Raw genomic sequence first — 15,328 nt, 5'->3', positions numbered from 1 at the left:
TTTCACTTGGTTAGTATTTTTTTTAAAAATATTTATTCAATTAAAAAGGATGTTTTTTGTGGGTTGATATTTTTTAATATAGTAAAACAATTTTTGTATTTTTATTTAGAAATAATTTTTTGAAAGAAATTTTAGGTTACCCTCCCTACAGAGGTTCCCATAACCTCACATGAAAGAATAATCGTTCGAGCTATGGAGGTTCTAAAAGCCTCACATGACTCTTAAAAACATTTAAGATTGTGTACACACACACACATATCTAAAAAAGACTTCTTATTTTATTATTCATTTATAAACATTAGGCAAAAATTGTTTTCTCCCTTTTTATCTCAAACAGAAAACTTACGTAACCATATTGGTAGTCCTATGAAAACTCCCATAGTCTCACACAGTTTACCGATGAATCTAGATATTTGCGGAGGTTCTAAAAACCTTACACGGTACAAATTTTTAAAAAGGAAAAGCTTTAAAAAATAAAAAGAAAGAACACCAAAAAATAATTCATCATGAAATTTTAAACATAGTAGACAAGAACCAAAATTCATATTTGATGCTCCACTTATTAATTGGCTGAAAAAAGAAGAGAAGACATTATATAATAAGCCAATAATTAAAAAACTATTTACACATATTAGCAAAATGACATGGACAAAAATAAAATAAATAAAACAAAATAAAAATTAAAAAGGAAGAAAGTAAGTATTAAAGTGAGTACAAATGGGGATAATAAATGAGGGCATATTTCAAACAAATGAAAGAGATGGGGAGTAGTTAGAATTAACTCAAATCATATTTGATTCAACCTTCTAGTCATCAATATTTAAGCTCACAAATGTGATAATAACCACAAGAGTATAAGTTTTCTTTGGGTAGAAGAAAGAAGAAAATGAATAATAGACTTTTCTCTAGTTAGGCCTCCTCTCCCTTTCCTCAACCCAAATCATTGTCATAAAATAAAATGATAAAAGAGCTCTCTAGCTTGCCTCTTTTTTCACAAAAAAAATTTCGAGTATCTTTTTATAGGTCCATCTAGGGTTTTCTAATTTTTCTTTGATTTTTTTAATTTCTCTCAATTAAAACTCATAATATAACTTTTATTTAAGCACCAAATCGTCATCAATTTTTGATTTTTGATTTTTATTTTTATTTTTTAAAATTTTCACAATTATGACCCCAAAATACATTTCTAAATTGAGGAGTCAATCATTCTAAATGAGGAATTTTTATTTTTATTTTTGAATTTTCTTATTTTCTTCTTTTTAAAGACTCTACCCCGTATTTCCTAATTTGGAGGTCAATTAGCTTTTAATTCTTATATTTTATTTTATTGAAATTTATTGTAAGAGGGATATTCCTATTTAATTTTTTTATTTGCCACATGGTTGATTTCTCAAGCTTAATTTTCAAGAAAAAATCAAGGAGGATATTAATATTTTATTATTCATTTTTTATTTGTTTCATTTACATTTAATATTTCTTATAAGGCCCTGACAAAATTGGGTGCTCACAACAGGTAACTTAGAACTTACAATTTAATGCCATCTTGCTCGGTTGTTACTTTGTATAATTTTTTGATTATATGTCATGTTATGGTTGAACTTGATTGATGATAATGTGCTTGATTTGTTGCATTATATGCCTTGATAAAATGCATTAGTGTATTGATTTTTAGAATGGTTTTATACCCCTCTTTCATGGCATGGAAGTTAATTGATACTTTGAAATTATGGGTAACATGCATTGCTTGATTAACATTATAATTGTAATTCTTTGCTATTGAGATTTCTATAAAATCTCACTCTTTTCTATGTCCAAAACAACACCAGTAACGGCTACAAGTGGTCGTGGAAAAGGTAAAGAGGTGATCACTTCTTAAGGAATATTTTGATGGCACTTTGATGAACTTTATATGATAATGTTGTAATAGTTATGAGATGATGTATGGTTGTCTATTTGAGACTTGTAACCTATGAGAATATACTTGACGCATGCTATGAATTATGGCTCAAATGTGCTTGAGGTTTTAAAATTGAGTTATGGTAGGTTGAACACTAAAGGGACAAAAGATGACTCAAAATGAGCCATAAGTTTATCCACCTAATATTTTGAGCAAATGAAAGAATCCATTCATGAAATTTGGCAAATCAATAGATCATATTTTGAGCTTGAAAATAAGTAGTAATTCATAAAAATTAGATTTTTGTGCAAAAAGTTCTGTCTTTCTAAAGTTAAGCATAAATTCTTAAAAATTAAAAGATTGACCAAATGAATAATACAAGTTAACGATGGAATTAAGCACGTCACATCCTGCAAAAAAAAACCCTGGCAATGGATATGAAAAATTGAGTCAAGGGCCAATATGAAAGGGAGAATGGCTAACAAAGCCAAGCATGACATAAAATCCAGATAGGATATGGACTGATATTTTTAGAATTATCAGTTCAGGAAGAGCAAAATGGAAAATTTTTTAAAAATTTCCAAAAAATTCCAAAAAATGATAAAAGAGAAATTAGAATTTTTGAAACCTCAATGGAGGCCTTGAAGGTGAAAATCGTATGAAAACAGGTATTTATAAAATTTCTTGAAAACGGAGATTTTTCTTAAAAAAGAGTAGAAATTAAGTAAAAATAATTATTATAATTATTTAGAGGCCTCAATAATTCTAAAGAAATATGAAATAATTATCTAAATATTTTTGAGAATTTATAAAATTGATTTCATGCCCTGGAATTATGAGAATTAATTTCAAGGAATTTATTTTCAAAAGTCTTACTAATAAAGCCCTATTCATAAGAAATTCAAAATAAATAGTTAGAGGTGGAAAAAAATTCTAAAATTTTCCATAATACTTTATTATATTAAGATAGGATTTTTTTTTGGAGAAAAATGTGATTTTGGTGGCCTAGAAAAATTATATAAAGTTACAAGTGAATAGTAACCGATAAACCTCAATATTATTTGGAATTGATATCTAAATTGGGAGCCTCATTTTTGGGCCATTCCAGATCAAAAGTGGGTCCCAAATTGGGCCAATAAATCCCAAAAATTTGTGTAAAACCTAGCTCAGACATTTAAATGGAATTAAGCCTAATTTTCACATAAAAATCAATGGAATATTCTTGAAATTTTACACATGGCATAATCTGAATTTATAGAGCATTTGATGGCAGCCAAGTGGCCTCTTAGGTGGCCAAATATCACACCTAAATGGAGAGGGGAAGGTCAGATTTTTTTGCTCTATGAATAACCCCTCCCCGAAAATACTCAAAATTTGGTTAAATTGGAAAACCTTGGGGAGGTGCTGCCAAACTAATTTCTTGAACCTGAAAGTGAGTTATAGTAAGTGTATTTGAAGCAGAAATTATCAAGTTTTGGTCAAGGATTCATTAAGGTATGTTTATGCTTTATTACGCTTAAGATTCAAGCTTGTTTTGTTTGGAAAATTGAACTATAATCCAAAGTGAAAGTGCTGTCCATTTTGAGTTAGAATGAGTATGAATTAGGGAAGGATTAATTTTTGGAAGAAAACCAAGTTAGGAATTTCATATATAAAATTAGGCCAAGGTGTGTTTATGGGGTAGAGTTCGTTTTACTATAATTTGATGATCTCAATGAGTTTAAAAGGTATTTTTGTGTAGGAAAATACCAAGAAAAAGTGTTTTAAATCATTGGAATTAAAAATAAAATTTTTGAAAAATATACTACTATTCGACCAAACTTAAATGAGAGGGAAGGAGTGTGATTTTGATAAATCTGAATTGATATTTGAATCCTACATAAAAAAATTATGTAAAAATAAGCTAAGAGATGGATGGAACTAAAAGAGGGATGATTATGTTAAAAATCAAAGAAAAGGGAGATTTAATAAGGTTTAAGGCTAAGTGTTTATGTTCAAGCTTGAATGGTCATTAATGTAGCTTGTAATTATACTTGAATTGATAGGTTTTATAAAGAAGAATCAAAGAGAATCTTAAACTCTTGAGGAGGCAGAATTACTTCAAGTATAAGAGATAGCATTAAACTTATAACTTGATTTTTTTTTTTTTTGCTTGCTTAACATGTTTATGTTGCTTATTTTGTGATGATTGAATTATGTTATGATAATGGTTAATTTTATGATACTTGATATGTTTTGGTCAAATACATAATGGTATCCCAACATGATCATGAGTTTGTTTTATTTCATGGCATAATGCATGACATGTGGTTTGAGGATGTATTGGAGTATTGTAAAATAATACATTATGTAAAACTTGATTAACATGATGCGTATGATTCATTGTTACTGAGATTTCTATAAAATGTCATTCCTTTATATTCAAATATTCACTAACTAGGGATTGGATCAAGTAAAGAGAAAGGAAAAGGATTCATTTTGGAGGATGATTGAACTTAATGTTATTGGAGTTATGTTATGTAATTATTACATATTGTTATGTATTGTTATGTATATTTGTGAACTATATTGGAATATTGTATCAATGATTAAAGATACTTTACATATGAGCAATTGATTAAGAATTAAATATGTGTTTTGTGATTGGCAAGGTTATGTGAAAGAAAAAAGAAGAGAAAAAAAGCAAGAATTGCAAAAAAAAAAAAAGGATAAAAGTTGACTTTTTAAGGGTCAAGTTTGATCAACAAAATTTTGTACAATTGGTTGAGTCTTAATTTGGAATTTTGCAACCTTATAGATTATGTTTTTATCTTTAAAATAAGTGGCGTTTTATTAAATTTGGAGTTTTCGACAGAAAGTTATACCCCTCTAAAGTTGGGCATAAATCCTAGAAAATTGAAAAATGATCAAATGAGTAGTACCACTTTGAACAAAATCTAGGATTAATGCATGAGTTCTCGATGCCAACAAGTTTTTTACCTTTAAAGAGCATGTCTGCTTTTTATACAACTTGGAACCATCTTATTTTGATTTTTTAAGAATTCATTGTGAATTTTTGAAGTTTGGCTTATGTAAGGGTTATAATAAATAGTAACCAGAATTTAAGAAATTTTAAAGTTCAACTTTTTCTAATTTAAGACCATAACAAATGATCCAAAATGGTTCCAATTGAGATAATATGTGATATAAAAGTAAGGTATGATAGCACACATGAGCTAAGATCACATTTTAGAAGTATTTTTTCTTTAAGTATCTTATTGAAAGTTTCAAGTAAGACTTGAAAATATATCATTTCAATTTTTTTAGAATTAGTTATGATTTTTTAAAATTGAGTCAAATTTAGAGCTATAATGAATAGTAACCTGAGAAAGGAAATTTAAAAATTCAAATTTTTTTAAACTTAAGGAGCAAATACATGGTTCCAACTATTTCTGCTTAACATAAAATTGGGTGATAAATTAAGATTTTATATTGAACATTTCTTGTATATTGGCACTTATTGGTAGGGCAAGATTGCTAAGGATAGAGAACAGAAGCTTGTGCTTTGGATAGTGCCATAGAAATTACCTGTTGAGGAGAATATCTTTTCCCTACATGGCAAATCTAATTGTGTACAAGCCATAATATATCTAAAACAAGAAAAGGCAATCTAAAGTGGGAAGAAGCTACCTCCAAGTTATAAGTCATCCAAAACCATAGCCATTGAGATAAATCAGAGTTACCTAGGAAATCAGCTTAAAAACCCAAAGCATTACCAAACTAACAAGCTCTAGAAAGGGGCAGTGAAGAAAAAGATGTTCAAGAGATTCATTTGCATTAGAGCAGAAATAACAAACCTCCAAATTGGTGAGATGGCAATTTCTTGAGGAAGGCAGTGGTTGGTAGAATCCGGTGACAATCTTCCAAAGCAAAAGTTTGATTCTTGGCATAATAGCCAATTTCCAAATTGTGGAGCATAACATATCCAAAGAAAATTAGAGCATGGAGTTGTTAACAATAGATGAATTTGCTAGTAGCATACGGTGACCACGTCAAACAACATAAGCAGCCAAAGTGTTTCCATTCCATCTCAAACAACTTACAGGCTGTGAAGTGACCAAATACTTAGTTCATTCATACATGATATTTAGAGGGTATAGATTTCTCATAAAGGCAAATTCATTAACATCAGGGGGAGAGTATAAGGTCAAAAACCTTCAAAGAATGATATCAAGGACTTAACTATTTCAAAGGCTACTAGAGCCTGTTACTAAGGGAACTAGAAGTACCGTCACCAATTTGCCAGGATAGGTGCTCTAAAATAATATCACTCACTCTGATAACTTGTTTCTATATAGCAAAACTATTGTATTTAATATGGAATTGAAAACTATAGTAAACATTTGGATACTTAGAGGACATGAGTCATCCAACCAAAGTGTCTTTTCCATCAATAACCATAGATGTTTTGCCAATAGAGTAATATTGAAAAGGTCAACCCTATGAAAGTGAAGACCTACTTTCTCAAAAGGCAGATAAAGAGTAAACTAGCTTAAAGAAAAGAGTAAACCAGCTTAAAGAGTAGAGGAAAGATTTATCCTGAGGGTATACCCAAAAAAACATTTGCCATTCGCATTTCAATTATATTGCAAATTTGCTTCGGTAATTTCAAGCATGAAAGTGGATAAACTAGGAGTAAAGAAAGAGAATTCTTAATTAGCATCATACAACCTACTTGAGAGAGCAACTTACTTTTCCAGGTAAAAGGAACATCTATCTATTCAATCCATAACTTCCTCAATTCTTCGCTGTTCTCTTTGCTATTCATCAATGTAGATCCCTAGATATTTACCTAGCTGGGAATGAAATTTAACCCCTAAAGGCTTAGCCAAGGCGTTTTTTTTTTTAAAGGAAATGAGGCACTGATGATTTGCATACTAGTATTGAATTTTGGTAATTGATTTGCTAACTCGAGATGAAACTATATCTTTTTAGTAACTTGTTCACGATACTACAATCATCTGTCGTGGCTTAATAGAACAGAAGAATATTACCCGTATACATTGAATGAATGAGAGGGTCACTACTGTTAGAAATTTTGATTCCTTTCCACCATCCAAAGGTTGATTGATCATGCAAGAAAGAATGTTAGAAACTAACATAAATAAGTTAAGTAAAAGTAGGTTAGCTTGATGCAAGCTTTGTCGAGATTGAAAACCGGGTCCAAGTGATCCATTAATAATAGCTTGATAAGATACTGAAGTGATACATTGAATAACCAAATGTATCCACCAAGTAGGAAAACCCATTTTTTCTAAAACACATTGGAGGAACTGTCGGGAAACTTTGTCATAAGCTTTCACTATGTCCAACTTAAAAGCACACCAACCTTGCTTATTCATATGGTTGTTGAGAATTTAGCCATGCATTCAGATGCTAAGAGAATATTATTTGATATTAGACATCCTGGTAAAAATGCATTCTAATTAGGTGTTATAAGATCATGCAGAATGACTTTTCAGTCTAGTGCATAACACCTTAGAGATTATTTTGTAGATGACATTGCAAAGGCTGATTAGTTTGAAGTCTTTCAAGGAGTTTGGATTATCACATTTGGGGACAAGAACTACGAAAGATTTATTGAGTTCTCAAAGTAAAAACCACGTTGAAGAACCCGAAAGACCATGGTCAGGATATCATCCTGGAGGATAGACCGATAAATTTGAAAGGATTTTGCATTAAATCCATCTGGGCCCAAAGCACTATCAGCTTTCATTTGCAACACTGCATTTTCAATCTCTTCACAAGATAACAGTTTGTTAAGAATCTCAAAGTGGTGACCAAAAAAATATGGCAAGTTGATAAAGCTTAGAGTCTGGTCTACTTTCTCAAAATCTATAGTGGTCGTCAATTGAAAGATGTTGGAGATGTATCTATGAGATTCTGTTGGATGGAAGATGGATCCTCAAGCCATATACCTTCCAAATTCTGGACTTGGATGATTTGTTTGCTGATTTGCTTTTGACTAGCATAAGCATGCAAGAATTTTGTATTTCAATCCCCTTTTAATCTCCAATTCTGCCTCATTTTTTGTGACTATATCATCTCCTCACAATCATACCAAAACTCCAATTGTGCTTTAAGATCAGTTATTAGAAGCCATGGAGGTACTTATTGTCGCATGCAAATGTTGAAGTTCCTTTTCTAGATAAGAAGTAGAGATTCTACTAACTGAATTTTATTCCATTTTGAAATTTAAAACCTAGTGGAAATCCATGTTTACAGTATGATGAGGACAATTACAACAGGCGCAGAACTTACTATATATTTCCAGATTTAGTAACAGAAGGATTATTTGATTCAAGTCCAGAAAAAGGACAAGGCGATCCTCTATTAAGCAACATGGTTGGCTAAAAACCTAAATGCATTAATTCTCGATCTTACTGTAGGACCATAGAAAAAAACCTTGTTCATAGAAGGCAAAGGATCGATCATCATAATCTGAGACTTGAACATGGAAAATTGACCATTAATGCCTTTCAAGAACAGAAGAACATAATCTTGTTCTCACTAAACAATACAAGAACAGGTAGTAATACAGCCACAACGTGTAATAAGTTGAAGAACTGCAAAATCATCCCAAAGAATTTTGAGTTTAGTAAAGTAGTCACTCACAGATAGATCACCCTGCTTGGAAAAAAAAAATTTTCTTCATGTAACTTAGTAACACGAAATATGTCACTTTGAGCAAAATGTTCCTTCAGATCTAATCAAATATTATGCGTTTTACCCAGCCATAGTATGCTTTGAGCAATAATATATAGGAGAAAGAGACCGAGTAATCCAGGTACAAACCATCTTATTGCAATACAACCAAGAAGAGTATAAAGGATCCAAGGTTGACGGAGCAAGAATTGTGCGATCAACAAATTGAAGCTTATTCTTGGATTGAAGGGCCATTTTCGTAGCCCTCCATCATGTATGATAGTTTGTTTTGGTTAGGGTAGGAGTGACTAGAACTAACCCTGGGTTCTGATTAGGGTGGAGGTAACTAGGATTAAAAGGGCTTTGACTGGGACCGGATGATGTACCAGAGACGGTAATCCACGAAGCCACCGATAAGCTAGCCAAGAGGGAAGAAAGAAAGAAGAGTCGGGAAGGGGGAGAGAGAGAGTGATTGAGGAAAACTGAGTTGTTTTGTTGAATTACACTTGTCTTGTATATATATACATAGAGGCATAATAAAATGATTAAAAATTAACCACTTTAACAAAATACTACCCTTTTTTTTTTGTTACCCTTGTTACCCTCTATCAAAAAGAGCCCACTTGATACCTTTTAACCGATAAGCATTTTGATAAGCCTTTAATCCCACTATAGTTCTCTATCATTCCTTAGTGACAATCTTACCACACTCGAAAAAGGACAAGAAAAATTCTCAAAGCGAACAGGCTTGGGACCCACATTTATTGGATGAGCGAAACAGATTAAAGGAGCATGATTTGAAGTAGCAGTAGGAAAAACTTGCAAGAAAGAACAAGGAAAGTCTTGAATCCAAGATGTATTACAAGCCGCTCTATCTAATCTTTCCAAGAACTAAGCGTTACCTTTCTAGTTATTAGACCAAGTGTACAAGCCACCCTTGGGGATAATGTCAATAAAATTGCATGCATCCATCAAATGACAAAATTCTGTTACACCTAAATTAGAAGAGGAGCTACCAAATTTGTCATCATAGCCACTGATTTGATTAAAATCACCAATTATTAACCACGGCTTATTAATTGTTTGCATAAGATTTTGAAGCCAAACCCACAAAATATGCCTGTTTAAAAGAGATGGAAAACCATGAACAAAAGTAATAAAGATTTCATTATCATCAGAAGATTTACAAAGGACGTGGAACCAGTTAGGCGAAAGTATATATCTAAAACAGTACAAGGAACTGAAGTAGAAATACCCAAACATGAACAACTTTAATTCGTCCATGGGTTTGATTAAATAAATATTATCAAAAGCAAATGACGATAGTTTTTATACTTTACCAAAGAAAAATACAAAGAAAGAAAGAGCTAAAATTGCGTGGTTGATAAAGGTAGTAATTATTTATATAATAGTTTTCTCACCTTCTGTGAGAACTGAGAAGGATTTACCTTGATCTTGATGTATGTGTGTTTTTTTGGATTTCTCCCACCATTGACTAGTCCGAACCTCACTACCATTGAGTAATCATTACGGCTATATGTTAACATGAGACGACTGGTTAAGTTAGAAAAACACACCGTCAATTAATCCCAGTGCTCGTTGGTTTTTTTTTTTTTTAATCATATTCACCTTATCCCAATAATTATATATGTACTATATGCTGTGCACGTTTCAACTTGAGAAACAAAAAAAATCAAGTTATATAAAATTGTGTAGGCTAGGGATGGTATTCTTTTGTATATGCATAACTAGCTAGACTAAATCTGACATCAAAAAAAAAAAGCTAGACTCATAAGATAATATTACTTCCAGTTCTTAATATATGAGAGTTAGATATAACTAATTTGTGAATATTAAGAAAATTAATTTAGTTAGTTATTTTGTAATAAATGAATGTTGTCTTTCTGAAGATATCTTTGTTAATCGTATGTATTAGAATGAAAACATTTTATCATGTACAATCACTGTAGAAACTATTTTGGGAAAACTAAATAAATATGAAAGGCAATATAGATTGGTATTTTATATTTAGAACTAAATTGAATTTCTGAGTAACTCTTACATAAAAGACTAGACGAAGTATACCTCCTTTGCCAAAAAAAAAAACAAAAAACAAAGAAAAACAAGATATTACATTGGCCAACAAAAATAATATACCATCTCAAGTCTTTGATATAAGAGTTAATCAGGGTTGAATTTGATTCTAGATATAAGATATCAATTCACTTGGTCTCTCAAAACTATATTTTTCTCTCTAAAACATTCCTATATCTTAATTGTAAATTATTTTTATCAAGGGATAGTTCCAACACACATGATTAAATAAAGTAATTTAGGAAAATTAACACATACACATCTGTTAATAACTAATTATTTCACTATTTTTTTAACATCATCAAATTAATTATTTAATTCCTATATTCAACACTGGAGCAGTATATTCATACGCATTGTCCACAATTATTTAAATTTATTTATAAGCAATTGCAAATGCGTCCTTTGCACGGCAAGGGGTCCATTGCTAATCTGGAAAGTTAAACTACTAGTAGGTTACTGGGGTATATTCGCAAGCCATTGATCTTGGTCAATGAACGATGATATTGAAAACTGATTTAGCTGACGAGGAGAGAGGTTCATCTCCCACGGCACTCGTTTTCCCCGATTTGCCCCCGGGCCAATACAATTAACTTCAACATACATCAAGTTACCCCTGCAAATATATTAAAACAACTCATCAATATATATTTCTAACAAATGTTGTTGGTGGCATTGAATTTGGGCCTCTATTGCTCCGCCTTTTAAATTAATTTTTGGCTTCTATCATTAGTTTTCAAATAAAATGAGAGACATCGTGGTATTTTATAGTCATGAATGAGGGAAGTTTCATCTTTTAAACCAATTTAGAAAACCAATGCATATTTTTGTTGATAATTAACTAACGTAACTAATTTTTTAATATATATAAATTAATTATCTAGCTTCTATATTTAGGACTAGAAAAGGTATTTTATAATTATAAGATCCCAAAATGCTTCTTATTTTATTTACAAGCTAATGATCAAAGGGGAAAAAAAAAACCAACAAAAAAATTGTAAGGATGGGACATCACAAGTATCCAAAAGTTGGTTGTTAGTATTAAAATTAGGATATGTGAAAAAGGTATACTTACACATTTTGTCTGTAATGCCATGCGTCCCATCCTTGAGGAGACACCACCGAATCCAGAAATGTTCCATGAAATATAACTCTGGAATAACTGCCATAAGCTCTCCCTAGAAAAACTGGTCCGCTTCCCACAACTTTCCCGCCTCTGAATACAAAACCACTTGCCTCATCCCCTGAACTTCGCCCTTGTGCCGTTACATAACCATAAGGAACTTGAGCCTTCGACGTACTTAACGCCACATTCATGTAACAGTTCTATTGCCAAAACACAATCACTACTCAATGCTATATCATTCATTAAGCTTGAAATAGAATATTGTGTGTGTGTGGGGGGGGGACCAGTTTTAGATGCTATATAATGTATATTCCCTCCATCATTACTTACTAGTATAAGTCATCTATATATATTACTGATTTACATAAGTCAATTAAGAAAGCTAGAATTAGTTTATACATTCTTAAAAATATAGTTAATCAAATATAATGGGCTTTAACATAATCTTCCTCATATGATCTTTACCTTTAAACTCTACCCATACTAAAGGCACTATTAAGAGAAAAAATAATTAAGGAGAATTGCTATAAAGTTCTAAGAAAGGAATATAATTACTAAAAATATAGAAATGATAACATAATAGTCTATAGTAACAAATTCTGGTGTAGGAAATGATATTATTTCTCATTTATCAGTGGGAAATTTTCGTAATTATTTTCTTTTCTTAGGATCTCATAGTAATTCTGTAAAAAAAAAACATATCAATTGCTTCATATATTTTGCAAAATGCTAAGTTTTACAAAACCCCTTAACTTTTATTTCATGTATAAATAGCCTCCCCGTCTTTTGGAATATTATGATAAACCTTCCTGGACTACTACATTTATACAAATAACTCTCACGTTGGGGGGGGAAAAAACAAATAACTCTCATATATACTATTAATTTTTTCTCATTATCATTTACAATAGCTTAAATTTTAAGAGGTTTCTTTGTATACAACTCAAAATTTGAGAAGGTTGTATCAGCATCAAAACAAAAAAAAAAGAGTTTGAGTATAAACTTAATTAATAGTTTGGGATTATTATTTGCATAATTTAAAAAGTTAGGGGTTTATCATTGAATTTTAAATGTTAATAAGGTTATTTGTGAATAGTTTTAAGTTCAAGAAAATTTTATATAATTTATCATTTTTCAAATTTACAAAATAACTTAAAAAACAATAAGACAATGTTTCTTTAGCGGAGAGTATACCTCAAAATAGGACTGACCGTTGCCAAAGATGAAGTCTACAGCACCCTGAATATAGCAATTTTTATAGTAGTGACGGCCTTGAACATCCCAAAGCGTATCTTGAAAACCCACGAAGCCACAATCGAAAAATGCAGATTTGTCGCCATATATTCTTGCTGCCAATGCTGGTACTCTCGCTCCTTTTCCCTTTGTGATTTTGTCCAATCCTGATCGGCGGAGATCAAGCGAGTTCTACATACGACAATAATTTTACACGGATTTCAATACGTTTATGGTCCTGATTGATTTCTTTGATCTCCGTTCCTTCCTCTTACATAGGAGGATTAATGTCCAGAACATTTTGATTTTTTCCCAACATATTTATAACAAAAATTGACATTCAATTGCGGAAGGTTTGACCAGATCATTTCGCTCTTACCGTCACATATTGTCGTCAATCAATTAATATCGTGAAAAAAAGGGCAAGAAATCTCTATTTAATTATACGGCTACTGTCAAGGACATGCACCATCTTTTGAATGAAACATTTGAAAAAGAAAAAGAAAAATTAAAAAGAATAAGCAAGAGCAGACAGCCCTGAAAATGTGCAAAATTTTATATATAATAAAAATCATTTTAAAACTGCCTATATTTTTTTTAATTCGGTGCCAATTAGTTTATTTTTTAATTAAATGTTTTGTTCTGTTACTCTGTTAGTACTATTTAACAGTGTTAAAAGAACAAAATTAAAATATTTAATTAAGGGAAAAACATGGATATTAAATCAAAAATTGAGAAAAAAGATAGGTACCTGCAAAATAGTTTTCACAAATCTAAATTATAACAATGGGAATCATAATCCATTTATTTATTTTGGCTCCATATTTTAACATGATATACTGTTTTATGTACCAACCTCGAAGCTGATTCCAGCTGCAACTATATTGTTTGGAAAGGAAGAGAAGGTGGCGCTAGTATCTGTTTGTTGGTGGTCACTGTACGTAATTTTGGTAACCTGTCGGCCTTCACCTTCCAAAATGATGCACGGTTTATCTCTTGGAATCTCCACCTTTTCTCTGCGAAACAAAAATTTCTCTTCTGTCTCTATACACCAGAATGCTAGATAGTTTCTATTTACAGCTGGAGCCAGAATTTGAATACAAGGAGGCTAAGACAGTTCAGATGGCACTACAAACTAGATATTATAATAAGGATCGAAGGTAATGTGTGTGTATATCTATAGGAGGCAGAAATGTATCAAAAGTATTACATCTGGTCCTATTTATAAGATCTTATTTGTAAACTATAAACGATGTCTTATAATTAGGATTGGAGGAAGTATATAACACTAAGAACAAATTGAAAACTTTGGAAGAGTTCTGACTCCCGCCAATGTTCACCTTTCCTCTAACATTGGTTATATGAAAAAGAAATTTATGAAAACCAACTTAAAAGGACGAAACAATGATATAATTTTGTTTGAGCATATAGGTAACAACGTACATGTATTTGCCTGGATGAATGTGAATTTTCACCCACCGAGCATTGTTGCCTTTTATTGAATCAATTGCTGCCTGGACTGATTTGAACTGACCAGATTGGCCAACAGCAATTGTATATGAAATTGCCTTCCCTCCACAATCTTCTGCGACGCCAACCCAGAAACATTGGCAGAAAAGCATGAACATAAAAAGAGGGAAAACTATTTCACCAGGAAGCAGCTTCATCGTCGTCATTGGGATTCTCTGGAAAATGAAGATCACAAATAAGCCGATGACTGTGATTTTATAATATCCACTGACCTAGCCTTCTTATATATGAAATTATTTTTAAAACACGACATTAATGTATCCAAAAGTGCAATTTTCATAATTTAACTTTATACAATATATTAGCCTGGTTTCTTAATTTTATAAAATATTTTAGTCCTCTAACCTTAAACACTGTTGGTTTCAAATGATTATTTTTGGTGTGTCAATAATATTTAAGTATTTGTGAATATATTCATCAAAATGTAAAATTTATGTTAACATTTTTTTGTTAATAAAGGTATAAAACTAAAGGTGTTAGGATTAGGTGACTAAAAAGACAACCTATGAAATTAAAGGATTACAACGGAAATTTATATGAAGTTTAAAATATTATATGTGCATTTTTTTTAACTTTCTAATGTACTAATTATATGTTACATTATGAAATGAATTTAGAAAATTTGAATACCAGTGTTTTGAAATTCAATTGTCAAACTTTCTGTTTTCATCGTTTGCATAATTTATTGTTCGTTTCTGTATTCTTTGCACTGCGCAATGCCGCTGGGATCTTGTTTTGATTTTGCTCCTAATCAGAAAAAATAT

General features: G+C 31.1%; 1 pseudogene; it reads right to left on the bottom strand.

Moving 5' to 3' along the window:
• Positions 1-11,131: 11,131 nt before the first annotated feature.
• On the bottom strand, positions 11,132-14,710 carry LOC114756466 (putative pectinesterase 52; annotated as a pseudogene).
• Positions 14,711-15,328: the final 618 nt, after the last annotated feature.

This window comes from Neltuma alba, unplaced genomic scaffold (assembly GCF_004799145.2).
Source record: "Neltuma alba isolate B1F8T4 unplaced genomic scaffold, ASM479914v2 tig00010413_pilon, whole genome shotgun sequence".
In the NCBI taxonomy this organism is placed as follows: Eukaryota; Viridiplantae; Streptophyta; class Magnoliopsida; order Fabales; family Fabaceae; genus Neltuma; species Neltuma alba.
The sequence above is the reverse complement of the archived record's forward strand: the minus strand, read 5'-3'. Positions and strand labels throughout refer to the sequence as shown.